The following is a 13,066-nucleotide window of genomic DNA, read 5'->3' as shown; positions in this document are numbered from 1 at the left end:
CATTTGAAGTCTCCCTCTTACGTGCACAAAGCTTTAGGGCTCCCTCAGACAGTATAACACATGTGTAACGTGGGCGCGGTATGGTAGTAACGGGAGAGGTACTAGTCTCTTGCATCCCGGCATGTTACATGAATGTGGGGGTCCTGGCTGAGTGTGTGAACTTGTGTCCTAGGGGAGGTACACCCATACGGGCCGCATGTAACCGATGACCCTGGTTTGCCAGGACCAGATGTTAACCAGTTTATGAAAGGAGACCACAATTGAAAATTAAACTTCTTTTTACTGAAGAAAAATTTGATATGAACTAGGTGAAGTAAGCCAGATCTTGATAATTAAATTAGTAACATGAATTACCCATGTGTTTGGGGGGGAATAAAGGATGATGATACATATTCCCATCACGTTGTACCAATCACATGCCCAAGGGAGTGGTCCAGGTCGTACATGCAGTAGAGACCAAAAGTTTGGTCTCATTTAAAGATTTTTCTGTATTTTCATGACTATAAAAATTGTACATTCACACTGAAGGCATCAAAACTATGAAATAACACATGTGGAATTATATACTAACAGAAAAGTATGAAACAACTGAAATTATGTCTTATGTTCTAGGTTCTTCAAAGTAGCCACCTTTTGCTTTGATGACTGCTTTGCACACTCTTGGCATTCTCTTGATGAACTTCAAGAGGTAGTCACCGGGAATGGTTTTCACTTCACAGGTGTGCCCTGTCAGGTTTAATAAGTGGGATATCTTGCCTTATATATGGTGTTAACAGGTCTGAGACTGGATGTCTCTGGCTGTCACCAGGTGTTAATAATCCCAGGTGATTGGCAGGCTACTTGTTAAGTGTCAAATTCCCACCGCTGCACAGGGGGAATCTCGAGCCACAGCCGCTGTGGTCTCCCATTCTTCTTAAGCTGCAGTGGAGCCTGCTCAGCAAAGACGTTGGTCCCAGCGTCTGGCTCAGGCAGATACTGTGCGCTCGGTTACTGCTGATCTTCCAGGCTCAACCATTGTAACCAGCACTGTCCTGTGGCGAGCAGATGCTCCTGGGACTAAGTCCTGCTTTTCCACTACTGAGCATGCCCAAGGGACGACCTCTCATTGGAGGTCGGGGGTCACATCCTCAGGTCCTGAAGCAGTTCCTATTGGACCACTAAGAAGGTCCTGGAGAGCTTTCTCTATAAAAGGTTTGCATGGCCGCATGGCCATGCGCTAGTATCAACTTATGTTTATGTTTATTTACCTTGAGGTCTGTGTCTGCATGTGCTCAAGGTCGGCTGTATAGCCACTAGAATTCCGGCACCTCCGGAGAGGAGTTGTTTGTGTGCTGATGCTGACTGTATGACCATTGTATGCTACCTGCTCTGTTAGTTAGCTGTGATCCTGAAGTTAACAGGGCACAGCGCTATCCTAATCTCGGCTACTCTGTGAAGCAACAGAGTTTGCTCCTATACAGACTGGGTGACGAAACCTGTGTCTATTCAGGGGTTGTACCGCCATATAGTGCCGCCATATACTAGCAGCAGGTTCCACTCCTGCACAGCGGACCCCGGGCTGCAAACGCACCTATATTATCTCAATATTTACTCGGTGCGTTCCACCAGCCCTAACACTACTTCACTGAGCTGTTTCTCCCAGACCTCTGCCAGATGTACATTCAGCCAAATGTGGTTTGTTCTCTCTGTGACTTGTGTTCTGTATGTTGCCTGTTGTGTTCTTTCATTGCCTGACCTTGGATCTTTCGTTGTTCTGACCATCCGTCAGTTTAACCCCTTCTGCTCTGATCCGCTATCCTCCTGGTATTCTGAACATAGAACGTTACCTGACTATGCTTTTGTCTCTTTCTTCTGTTTATGACATAACCTCCTAGCTTCTGACCTTGGACTCCTTGACTACTTGACTACCCTGACATAGATCTTGACCGTGAGAAGAGACTCGCATCACAGTGTGCTTCTTTATTGTTTGTAAATATACAAAATAGCAACAAATAGGAACAGTAAGTATTGTTTATACAATTTATACTATCCCAGTATAGATCCAAATCGGAAACATAAGTCTCCATGAGTGTATATCATATGGGGAATGTATAGCAGCAGAAAAATATATACATAGAGTATAAATGAATGAAAATGTAGATATTACACATAGAATAGGGCATTAAAATGCATAAGGAGTAGACATAAAAGTAATGATTACCTATAATATAATATAACCACTTAGTTTAAGTGATCCGCTACATGGATCATATACGTATACAGGTGAATCTCACAAAATTAGAATATCATCAAAAAGTTAATTTATTTCAGTTGTTCAATACAAAAAGTGAAACTCATATTATAGAGAGTCATTATAAACAGAGTGATCTATTTCAAGTGTTTATTTCTGTTAATGTTGATGATTATGGCTTACAGTCAATGAAAATCCAAAAGTAGTGTTGAGCGATACCGTCCGATATTTGAAAGTATCGGTATCGGATGGTATCTGCCAATATCCGAAAAATATTGGATATCGCCGATACCGATATCCGATACCAATACAAGTCAATGGGACACAAATATCGGAAGGTATCCTGTAATGGATCTCATGGTCTGAAGGAGAGGAAACTCTCCTTCAGGCCCTGGGATCCATATTCATGTGTAAAATAAAGAATAAAAATAAAAAATATTGATATACTTACCCTCTGACGCGCCCTGGTTGCCACCGCTGCAACCGCCATGCTTTCCTTCCTGAGAATGAGCGCGTTGATGACCTTCGATGACGTCGTGGCTTGTGATTGGTCGCGGTAGCGTCATGTGACCGCTCACGCGACCAATCACAAGCCGCTACGTCATCGAAGGTCCTTAACGCTCTCATTTTTAAAAATGAGCGCGTTAATAACCTTCGATGACGTCGCGGCTTGTGATTGGTCGCAGTAGCGTCATGTGACCGCTCACTCGACCAATCACAAGCCGCCACATCATCGAAGGTCCTTAACGTGCTCATTCTCAGGAAGGAAAGCATGGCGGTTGCAGCGGTGACAACCAGGGCGCGTCAGAGGGTAAGTATATCAATATTTTTTATTTTTATTCTTTATTTTACACATAAATCTTAATCCCGATACCGATTCCCGATATCACAAAAATATCGGAACTCGGTATCGGAATTCCGATACAGCAAATATCGGCCGATACCCGATACTTGCGGTATCGGAATGCTCAACACTATCCAAAAGTCATTATCTCAGTAACTTAGAATAATTAACAAAAACACCTGCAAAGGCTTCCTAAGCATTTAAAAAGGTCCCTTAGGCTATGTGCACATGTTGTGGATTTTGATGCATTTCCGCAGCTTTTTTGGACGTGTGGAATTGCATCAAATCCGCAGTGTAGTGAACAAGCAATGTTAGTTAATGGGAAATTGAGAATTGTTGTGCCCATGCTGCGGAACAAAACGCGTGGATTTGCAGCATTTTATTTTCCACAGCATGTCAATTCTTTTTGTCACTGGAGGCCTATATTGCAGTCACATCTCCTGATATGACAGCTCTATAGGGGAGATCGTCGTGGGACACTCATTATTAAATGGACTACATCGGACCAGGGGGTATTTGTTTTGGTTTATTATTTAAATTTTTTTTGCAGGAGATCGAGGGCATCGCATGGATTGGCAGAACAATAAATGTGGGAAAACTGTGTAGTGTTTGATTTTATTCAAATACTTTATTTCTGGCTGTGTGTTTATAGGATTAGTAATGGATAGGTGTCTTATTGACACCTCCCCATTACTAAGCTGGCTTGATGTCACCTTACAATACAAAGGTGACATCAGCCCCACAAATATTACCCCTAATAGCCAGTTTCCTACTCCACACTGATGAGGGGCAAATACCCCGAAACAGCTGTCTGTGGATGGATACCATGTTTTGGCATAGGTGGTTTTCCTTTTGGATGCTGCCCTTCCCGTGGTTGTTCCTTCCCGGTGAAAGGCCTGGCTATTTATTGCTTGCGTTGAGAAACACGTGATGGTGTCTCTGTGGTTTTTCTACAAGCATTTGCATATTTCCCATAAGGGATGGGGGCAGTGTTCTGGATCACTGCGTTGAGAAACGCAGTTTCTGCGTTGAGAAACGCAGATGGTGTCTCCGCGGTGTTGGATGTTTTGATCTCCCCGAGGTCATTCATCCTTATGTTTATATTCGCTCAAAAGAAAACTGAGATGGAAATAGAGGCAGCCGAAACACAGGCCCTAGAGATGAAAAGAAAGGCAGAAACAGAGACCCTAGAGAAGAAAAAAAAAGGCAGAAATAGAGGCCCTAGAGAAGGAATGTGAACACGCCACAGCCATGGCAAGGTTAAGGGTCCTGGAACAAGCCATCAGTGGGAGCCAAAGAGACAGTGTCAGTGATTTTGATACTGAAGACCCTCTTAAGCGTACTAGAGACTATGTACAAAGCCAATACAGCGCTCCCCCTGCTCCTGCAATCCTTCCTGACCGCACAGATGCTCCCATGAGACAACAGGACACAGAGTGTTTACCCGCATCCTGCACCCAAGGTCAGTACAATACGCTGCCAACCCTGCATCCTGATCCTCCTCTGTGCACTGAAATGTACCGGAAACCTGCACAGCACAAAACTTTATACACAGAAACATATGTGCAGGCCAATATGCAGGCAAGTCACCACACTCCGGTCAGTCACACAATTCCAGTCCCATGTGTGGCAGAAACTAAGCTCATTAAGCCAGTTAATGGACTGAACGCATACATTGCCTCATATGTTGCTGAATTCCCAGGTCAAAGCACAGACTGTATGAACAATGCTACCAAGTCAGTAATGGTCCTTTCAAAATCGGAGAATGCTGATATGACTGGCTTTACAAGGTACATGATTCGGGGTGATCTAACTAAGACTGGTCTTACAAAGTTTGATGATAAACTACAGGGGTTGGAAGTGTACCTTTAAAACCACAATCAGTGACCTTGGCATCACCGCCACTGAAGAGCTAGACCTGCTACTCAGGTGGCTTGGGCCACAATCCACGGATTGGGACAAGAGACTTAAATTCGTCCACATCAGTAATCCTATCGCGGGTCTCACCGCTGCATGGAAGAGGCTAGAAAGAAGCTATGGCAGTCCTGAGGCAATAGAAAAGGTCCTGTCCAAGCGATACCGATACCCGATACCAATGCAAGTCAATGGGACAAAAATATCGGGGAATTAAAATAAACCCTTTCTTTCCTTGTAGGTTAATTCTACATGAAGGAAAACAACTAAGAATAATGTAGGATGTATATGGGAGGTGGAGGAGACATTAAAGGTATAGAGGTTTAGCCCAATCCCCAATCAAACAGAATAGCAGTAATTAATTTTTTTTTTAAGACGTTCGGAGTTACAAAGATATTGACTATGTTAAGATTTGTTATATTTTGTCATATATTTATGTTTCACTACTTCCATGCTCTTCACCTTCTTTTTTACTTCTCCCACACTTTCTTCTTCATCATCCTCAGCAGCAGCATCTTTTTCATCAACTTCTTCACCTTATTCATCTTCTTCTTCACCTTCTTCCTATTATTCTTTTCTTTTACATTCTTCATATTCTTCTTATTCAACTATTATTCTCCTTCATATTCTACTTCTTCATCTTCTTCATATTCTTCTTCTTCATCATATTCTTATTTGTGACAGGCATTCCTGTAGTTGTTATCTATAAAAGTTTTACAACAGGATTTGTCCGCGTTCAGTTTGGCCTGCAGCAGCAGGTTTTTTCCAGGGGCACCATGAGGAGGAACGGACTCACCCCCATACACTGCTTAGTCTTCTTCTGCTTATAATTTAGATAATATCTTTTGCTCTGATTTTTAGTCTTATGCTTAATGTTCTTCTGCTTTTTGTTCTGCAGCTTCTTGTTCTTCTGCTTCTCGGTCTTCAGGGTCGACATCTTTAGGGTCTTGAACTTGGAAATGTAGCAGAAGGTACAAGAAGGCTGAGGAACTGCCGAGAATCAGCTGACGGTACTGGAACCTGGATGGCTACCCGAAGGTACATGAGCCAATGGAACTACTGAGGACCAGCTGACGGTACTGGAACCCGGTTACTAAGCAGGAGGTACTCGTACCAGAAAGCACTACCAAGGACCGCCTGATGTTGGTGGAACTCGGATACCCAGAAGGAGGCACCTAAGCCAAAGGCTCTGCCCGGAACCAGCTGATGGTACTCGAACCAGGGGGACCTATTCAAGATTGTCTTCCAAAGAACCAGCTAATGGTGCTAGAACACAGATAGGCAGCAGAAGGTCCACAGGAAACCAAAAAAATAGCTAGGCCGTATTTACCGAAAACCCACAGTCCTACAGGGGCAGCTTGTCCTATTGGCACTACTGAACCAACCTTGATTACCACTTCTCACAGCCCACATAGGAAGCACCTAAACTGCAGGCACCATAGAGTCGGCTAACCCGACCGCAACACGACAGGACAACGCATTGGAGGCAAAGGGACCTTGACACTACCCGGAAACAGCTGGCGTGCTGGAACCAGGCTGGGCAGGAGGGAGTACCCATGCCAAAGACACTGCCGAGAACCAGCTGATGGTGCTGGAACCCGAATGCGTTGCCGAAGGTACAAGATCCAATGGAACAACCGAGGACCAGCTGACGGTACTGGAACCCGGTTACTAAGCAGGAGGTACCCGTGCCAGAAAGCACTACCAAGGACCGCCTGACATTGGTGGAACTCGGATACCCAGAAGGAGGAACCTAAGCCAAAGCCTCAGCCTCGGGGCGACAGGTTCCCTTTAATTTCTGTAATAGTGTCAGTGTGCAGGTAGCAGGACAAATTGCCATATGCACAGCAGGGGATCAGCTGACATTACTGAACCCCACTAACACAGGAGCTAGTGTTTTCCTCTTTGCGGACAGCACTTCCGAGCAGCAACTGGTGGTGTTGGAGCCCAGGGTAAATGCTCAAAGCATAATGTAGGCCGAGGCCTAATTGGAGCAAGTTTAATATCTGATGTAGTCTTAGTGTGGAGGGAGCAGGACAACTTGCCGCACACACAGCAGAGGAACAGATGGCGTTACTGAACCCCACTAACACAGGAGCGAGTATTTTTCTCTGTGTGGACAGCACTTCCGGGCAACAACTGGCGATGTTGGAGCCCAGGGACAGCAGGAGGAGCACACTTGAGTTATTGCCACACACACAGCAGGGCAACAGCTGGCGTTACTGAACCCCACTAACACAGGAGGGTTTTTCTCTGTGTGAACAGCACTTCCAAGCAGCAACTAGCGGTGTTGGAGCCCAGGGTCAATGCTAAAAGCAGAGTGTAGGCCGAGACCTAATTGGAGCTAGTTTAATATCTGATGTTGTCATAGTGTGGAGGGAGCAGGAGAACTTGCCGCACACACAGCAGGGGAACAGCTGGCGTTACTGAACCCCACTAACACAGGAGCGAGTGTTTTTCTCTGTGTGGACAGCACTTCCTGGCAGCAACTGGCGGTGTTAGAGCCAAGAAACAGCAAGAGGAGCACACTTGAGTTGTTGCCGTACACACAGCAGGGGAGCAGCTGGTGTTACTGAACCCCACTAACACAGGAGCGAGTGTTTTTCTCTGTGCAGACAGCACTTCCAGGCAGCAACTGGCTGTGTTGTAGCCCAGGGACAGCAGGAGGAGCAGACTTGAGTTATTGCCGCACACACAGCAGGGGAACAGCTGGCGTTACTGAACCCCACTAACACAGGAACGAGTGTTTCTCTCTGTGTGGACAGCACTTCCGTGCAGCAACTGGCGGTGTTGGTGCCCAGGGACAGCAGGAGGAGCAGAGTGTAAGCCGAAGCCTGCTCTCGAGGCAGCTTAATATCTGTTGTTGCGTCAGCGTGGTGGTCACAGGACACATTGCCGGATACACAGCTGGGGATCAGCTGACGTTACTGAAACCCAATAACATGGCAGCAAGTGTTGACTGTGCAGACGGCACTTCCGAGCAGCAACTGGCAGTGTTGGAGCCCAGGGAATGCAGGAGGGGCAGAATTAAGTTCTTGCCGCACACACAGCAGGGGAGCAGCTGGCGTTGCTGAACCCCAATAACAGAGGAGCAACTGTTGACTGTGCGGACAGCACTTCCGGGCAGCATCTGGCGGTGTTGGAGCCCAGGGACAGCAGGAGGAGCAGAGTGCAGGCCGAAGCCTGCACTCGAGGTAGTTTAATATCTGTTGTTGTGTCAGCATGGCGGTCGCAGGACACATGGCCGGATACCCAGCTGGGGATCAGCTGACGTTACTGAAACCCAATAAGATGGCAGCAAGTGTTGACTGTGTAGACAGCACTTCCGAGCAGCAACTGGCGGTGTTGGAGCCCAGGGAATGCAGGAGGGGCAGAATTAAGTTCTTGCCGCACACACAGCATGGGATCAGCTGGCGTTGCTGAACCCCAATAACAGAGGAGCAACTGTTGACTGTGCGGACAGCACTTCCAGGCAGCAACTGGCGGTGTTAGAGCCCAGGGACAGCAGGAGGAGCAGAGTGTAGGCCGAAGCCTGCACTCGAGGTAGTTTAATATCTGTTGTTGTGTCAGCATGGCAGTCGCAGGACACATTGCCGGATACCCAGCTGGGGATCAGCTGATGTTACTGAAACCCAATAAGATGGCAGCAAGTGTTGACTGTGTAGACAGCACTTCCGAGCAGCAACTGGCGGTGTTGGAGCCCAGGGAATGCAGGAGGAGCAGAGTGTAGGCCGAAGCCTGCACTCGAGGCAGTTTAATATCTGTTGTTGTGTCAGCGTGGCGGTCGCAGGACACATTGCCGGATACACAGCGCGGGATCAGCTGACATTACTGATACCCAATAACATGGCAGCAAGTGTTGACTGTGCAGACAGCACTTCCGAGCAGCAACTGGCGGTGTTGGAGCCCAGGGAATGCAGGAGGAGCAGAGTGTAGGTCGAAGCCTGGACTCGAGGCAGTTTAATATCTGTTGTTGTGTCAGCGTGGCGGTAGCAGGACACATTGCTGGATTCACAGTTGGGGATCAGCTGATGTTACTGAAACCCAATAACACGGCAGCAAGCGTTGACTGTGCTGTGCAGATGGCACTTCCGAGCAGCAACTGGCATTGTTGGAGCCCAGGGAATAAAGGAGAAGCAGAGTGTAGGATGAAGCCCAATTTGAGTGAGTTGAAAGGGAACCTTTAATCCCCCCAGGCATTTGTAATTTAAAGAGCCAACTTGTGCAGCACTAATGCTGCACAAGGAAAAGGTGGCTCTTTTAGTTATGCTCCTTGCACATGCTGAACTAAACACTTATAAAATATGTGTCCCCTGATACCGTGAAACCGTCCCGGAGGTGGGACTTTCCTTCGTAATGAGACGCAGCACAGCCGGCATTCATACCCTCTTGGCACCGAGTGCCGCCTCCTCAGCGTTGTTTGAATCTGTCACGGAGCCCGCGCTGTTATGTGAAACATTTGCGATTGTCAGTTAGCGCTGCCTGGCTTGTGACATCATTTCGTGTAAGGCTGACTGCGCCTGTGGGCCGCCCTGCCAGAGATCCCGCCTCGCAGTGTCTTCTGATGTATTCCCACTGCAGGACAGGGATTCATGGGCATGTGCAGTGCATATCTTCACCTCTCACTCATCTCCATCCGCCTTTTCAGACTGTGTGGCCTCACGGCCATGGCATGTGATTAGGGATCAGCTGACGCCGCACAGTCGGAAGAAGGCACAGGGAGATGAGTGAGAGGCGAAGATATGCACTGCGCATGCCCATGAATCACAGCCCCGCAGGGTGAATAAATCGGTAGACAATGCAGGGCGGGATCTTGGGCAGAGCAGCCGCACAGGCGCAGTCAGCCTGACATCAAATGATGTCAGAAGACAGGCAGCGCTAACTGACAATGGCCAAGGTTTAACATAACAGCGCGGGCTCCGTGACAGATTCAAACAACGCTGAGGAGGTGGCACCCGGCGCCAAGGGGGTATGAATGCCGGCTGTGCTGCATCTCATTACGAAGGAAAGTCCCACCTCCAGGATGGTTTCACGGTATCAGGCCGGTATCAGCCACCTTTCCCTGGTGCAGCATTTGTGCTTCACAAGGTGGATCTTTCAGTTTTGAATGCCTGGGGGGGGCCAGGATACCTTTAATTTCTGTAGTATTGTGAGTGTGGAGGTAGCAGGAGCAATTGCCGGATACACAGCAGGGGATCAGCTGACGTTACTGAAACCCAAGAACACTAGGTCATGTGTTGACTGTGCAGACGGCACTTCTGAGCAGCAACTGGCGGTGTTGGAGCCCAGGGATTACAGGTCAGGTGGTAGAAACATGAACACAACAGGAAACCTGGATACTGTTGCCAACCAAGTATTTAACCCCTTTCTGACATTAGACGTACTATGCCGTCGAGGTGGGGTGGGCCCCTATGACCCCCGATGGGATAGTACATCATATGCGATCGGCAGCGCTCACGGGGGGAGCGCCGCCGATCGCGGCCGGGTGTCAGCTGCCTATCGCAGCTGACATCCGGCACTATGTGCCAGGAGCGATCATGGACCGCCCCCGGCACATTAACCCCCGGCACACCACGATCAAAGATGATCGCGATGTGCCGGCGGTACAGGAAAGCATCGCGCAGGGAGGGGGCTCCCTGCAGGCTTCCCTGAGCGCCCCGCAGCAACGCGATGTGATCGCGTTGCTGCGAGGGTCTCCCTACTTCCCTGCCTGCTCCAGGCCCGGATCCAAGATGGCTTCAGATCCGGGTCCTGCAGGGAGGGAGGTGGCTTACCAAGTGCCTGCTCAGAGCAGGCACTTGGTAACCCTGCAGCGCTCTGAGACAGATCGGTGATCTGACAGAGTGCTGTGCAAACTGTCAGATCACCGATCTGTGATGTCCCCCCTGGGACAAAATAAAAAATAAAAAAAAAAATTTCCAAATGTGTAAAAAATAAATAAAAAAAAATATTCCTAAATAATGAAAAAAAAAATATTATTCCCATAAATACATTTCTTTATCTAAATAAAAAAAAACAATAAAAGTACACATATTTAGTATCGCCGCGTCCGTAACGACCCGATCTATAAAACTGGCCCACTAGTTAACCCCTTCAGTAAACACCGTAAGAAAAAAAAAAAACGAGGCAAAAAACAATGCTTTATTATCATACCGCTGAACAAAAAGTGGAATAACACGCGATCAAAAAGACAGATATAAATAACAATGATACCGCTGAAAACGACATCTTGTCCCGCAAAAAACGAGCTGCCATACAGCATCATCAGCAAAAGAATAAAAAAGTTATAGTCCTGAGAATAAAGCAATGCAAAAATAATTATTTTTTCTGTACAATAGTTTTTATCGTATAAAAGCGCCAAAACATAAAATAATGATATAAATGAGGTGTCGCTGTAATCGTACTGACCCGAAGAATAAAATTGCTTTATCAATTTTACCAAACGCGGAACGGTAAAAACGCCTCCCCCAAAAGAAATTCATGAATAGCTGGTTTTTGGTCATTCTGCCTCACAAAAATCGGAATAAAAAGCGATCAAAAAATGTCACGTGCCCGAAAATGTTACCAATAAAAACGTCAACTCGTCCCGCAGAAAACAAGACCTCACATGACTCTGTGGACCAAAATATGGAAAAATTATAGCTCTCAAAATGTGGTAATGCAAAAAATATTTTTTGCAATAAAAAGCGTCTTTCAGTGTGTGACGGCTGCTAATCATAAAAATCCGCTAAAAAACTCGCTATAAAAGTAAATCAAACCCCCCTTCATCACCCCCTTAGTTAGGGAAAAATTAAAAAAATGTATTTATTTCCATTTTCCCATTAGGGCTAGGATTAGGGCTAGGGTTAGGGCTAGGGTTAGGGCTAGGGTTAGGGTTAGGGCTAGGGTTAGGGTTAGGGTTAGGGCTAGGGTTAGGGTTAGGGCTAGGGTTAGGGCTAGGGTTAGAGTTGGGGCTACAGTTTGGGTTGGGGCTAAAGTTAGGGTTAGGGTTTAGATTACATTTACAGTTGGGAATAGGGTTGGGATTAGGGTTAGGGTTGTGTCAGGGTTAGAGGTGTGGTTAGGGTTACCGTTGAAATTAGGGTTAGGGGTTTGTTTGGATTAGGGTTTCAGTTATAAGTGGGGGGTTTCCACTGTTTAGGCACATCAGGGGCTCTCCAAACACGACATAGCGTCCGATCTCAATTCCAGCCAATTCTGCGTTGAAAAAGTAAAACAGTGCTACTTCCCTTCCGAGCTCTCCCGTGTGCCCAAACAGGGGTTTACCCCAACATATGGGGTATCAGTGTACTCAGGACAAATGGTACAACAACTTTTGGGGTCCAATTTCTCCTGTTATCCTTGGGAAAATATAAAACTGGGGGCTAAAAATAATTTTTGTGGGAAAAAAAATGATTTTTTTATTTTCACGGCTCTGCGTTATAAACTGTAGTGAAACACTTGGGGGTTCAAAGTTCTCACAACTGGGTCTAGTTTCCAATATGGGGTCACTTGTGGGGGGTTTCTACTGTTTAGGTACATTAGGGGCTCTGCAAACGCAATGTGACACCTTCAGACCATTCCATCTAAGTCTGCATTCCAAATGGAGCTCCTTCCCTTCCGAGCCCTCCCATGCGCCCAAACAGTGGTTCCCCCCCACTTATGGGGTATCAGCGCACTCAGGACAAATTGGACAACAAATTTTGGGGTCCAATTTCTCCAGTTACCCTCGGAACAATACAAAACTGGGGGCTAAAAAATAATTTTGTGGGAAAAAATTTTTGTTTTATTTTTACGGCTCTGCATTATAAACTTCTGTGAAGCCCTTGGTGGGTCAAAGCGCTCACCACACATCTAGATAAGTTCCGTAGGGGGTCTAGTTTCCAAAATGGTGTCAATTGTGGGGGGTTTCTACTGTTTAGGTACATTAGGGGCTCTGCAAATGCAATGTGACACCTGCAGACCATTCCATCTAAGTCTGCATTCCAAATGGCGCTCCTTCCCTTCCGAGCCCTCCCATGCGCCCAAACCCTCGGGAAAATACAAAACTAGGGGCTAAAAAAATAATTTTTGTGGGAAAAAATTTTTGTTTTATTTTC

The 13,066-nt window shown here is 46.7% G+C and overlaps 1 protein-coding gene across 2 annotated transcripts in view; it reads right to left on the bottom strand.

The window, feature by feature from the left end:
• The window catches only part of KMO (kynurenine 3-monooxygenase), an 850,240-nt gene that overhangs the window by 820,529 nt on the left and 16,645 nt on the right, over window positions 1-13,066 (bottom strand). The window lies entirely within an intron of this gene.

This window comes from Ranitomeya imitator, chromosome 5, assembly GCF_032444005.1.
Source record: "Ranitomeya imitator isolate aRanImi1 chromosome 5, aRanImi1.pri, whole genome shotgun sequence".
In the NCBI taxonomy this organism is placed as follows: Eukaryota; Metazoa; Chordata; class Amphibia; order Anura; family Dendrobatidae; genus Ranitomeya; species Ranitomeya imitator.
The sequence above is the reverse complement of the archived record's forward strand: the minus strand, read 5'-3'. Positions and strand labels throughout refer to the sequence as shown.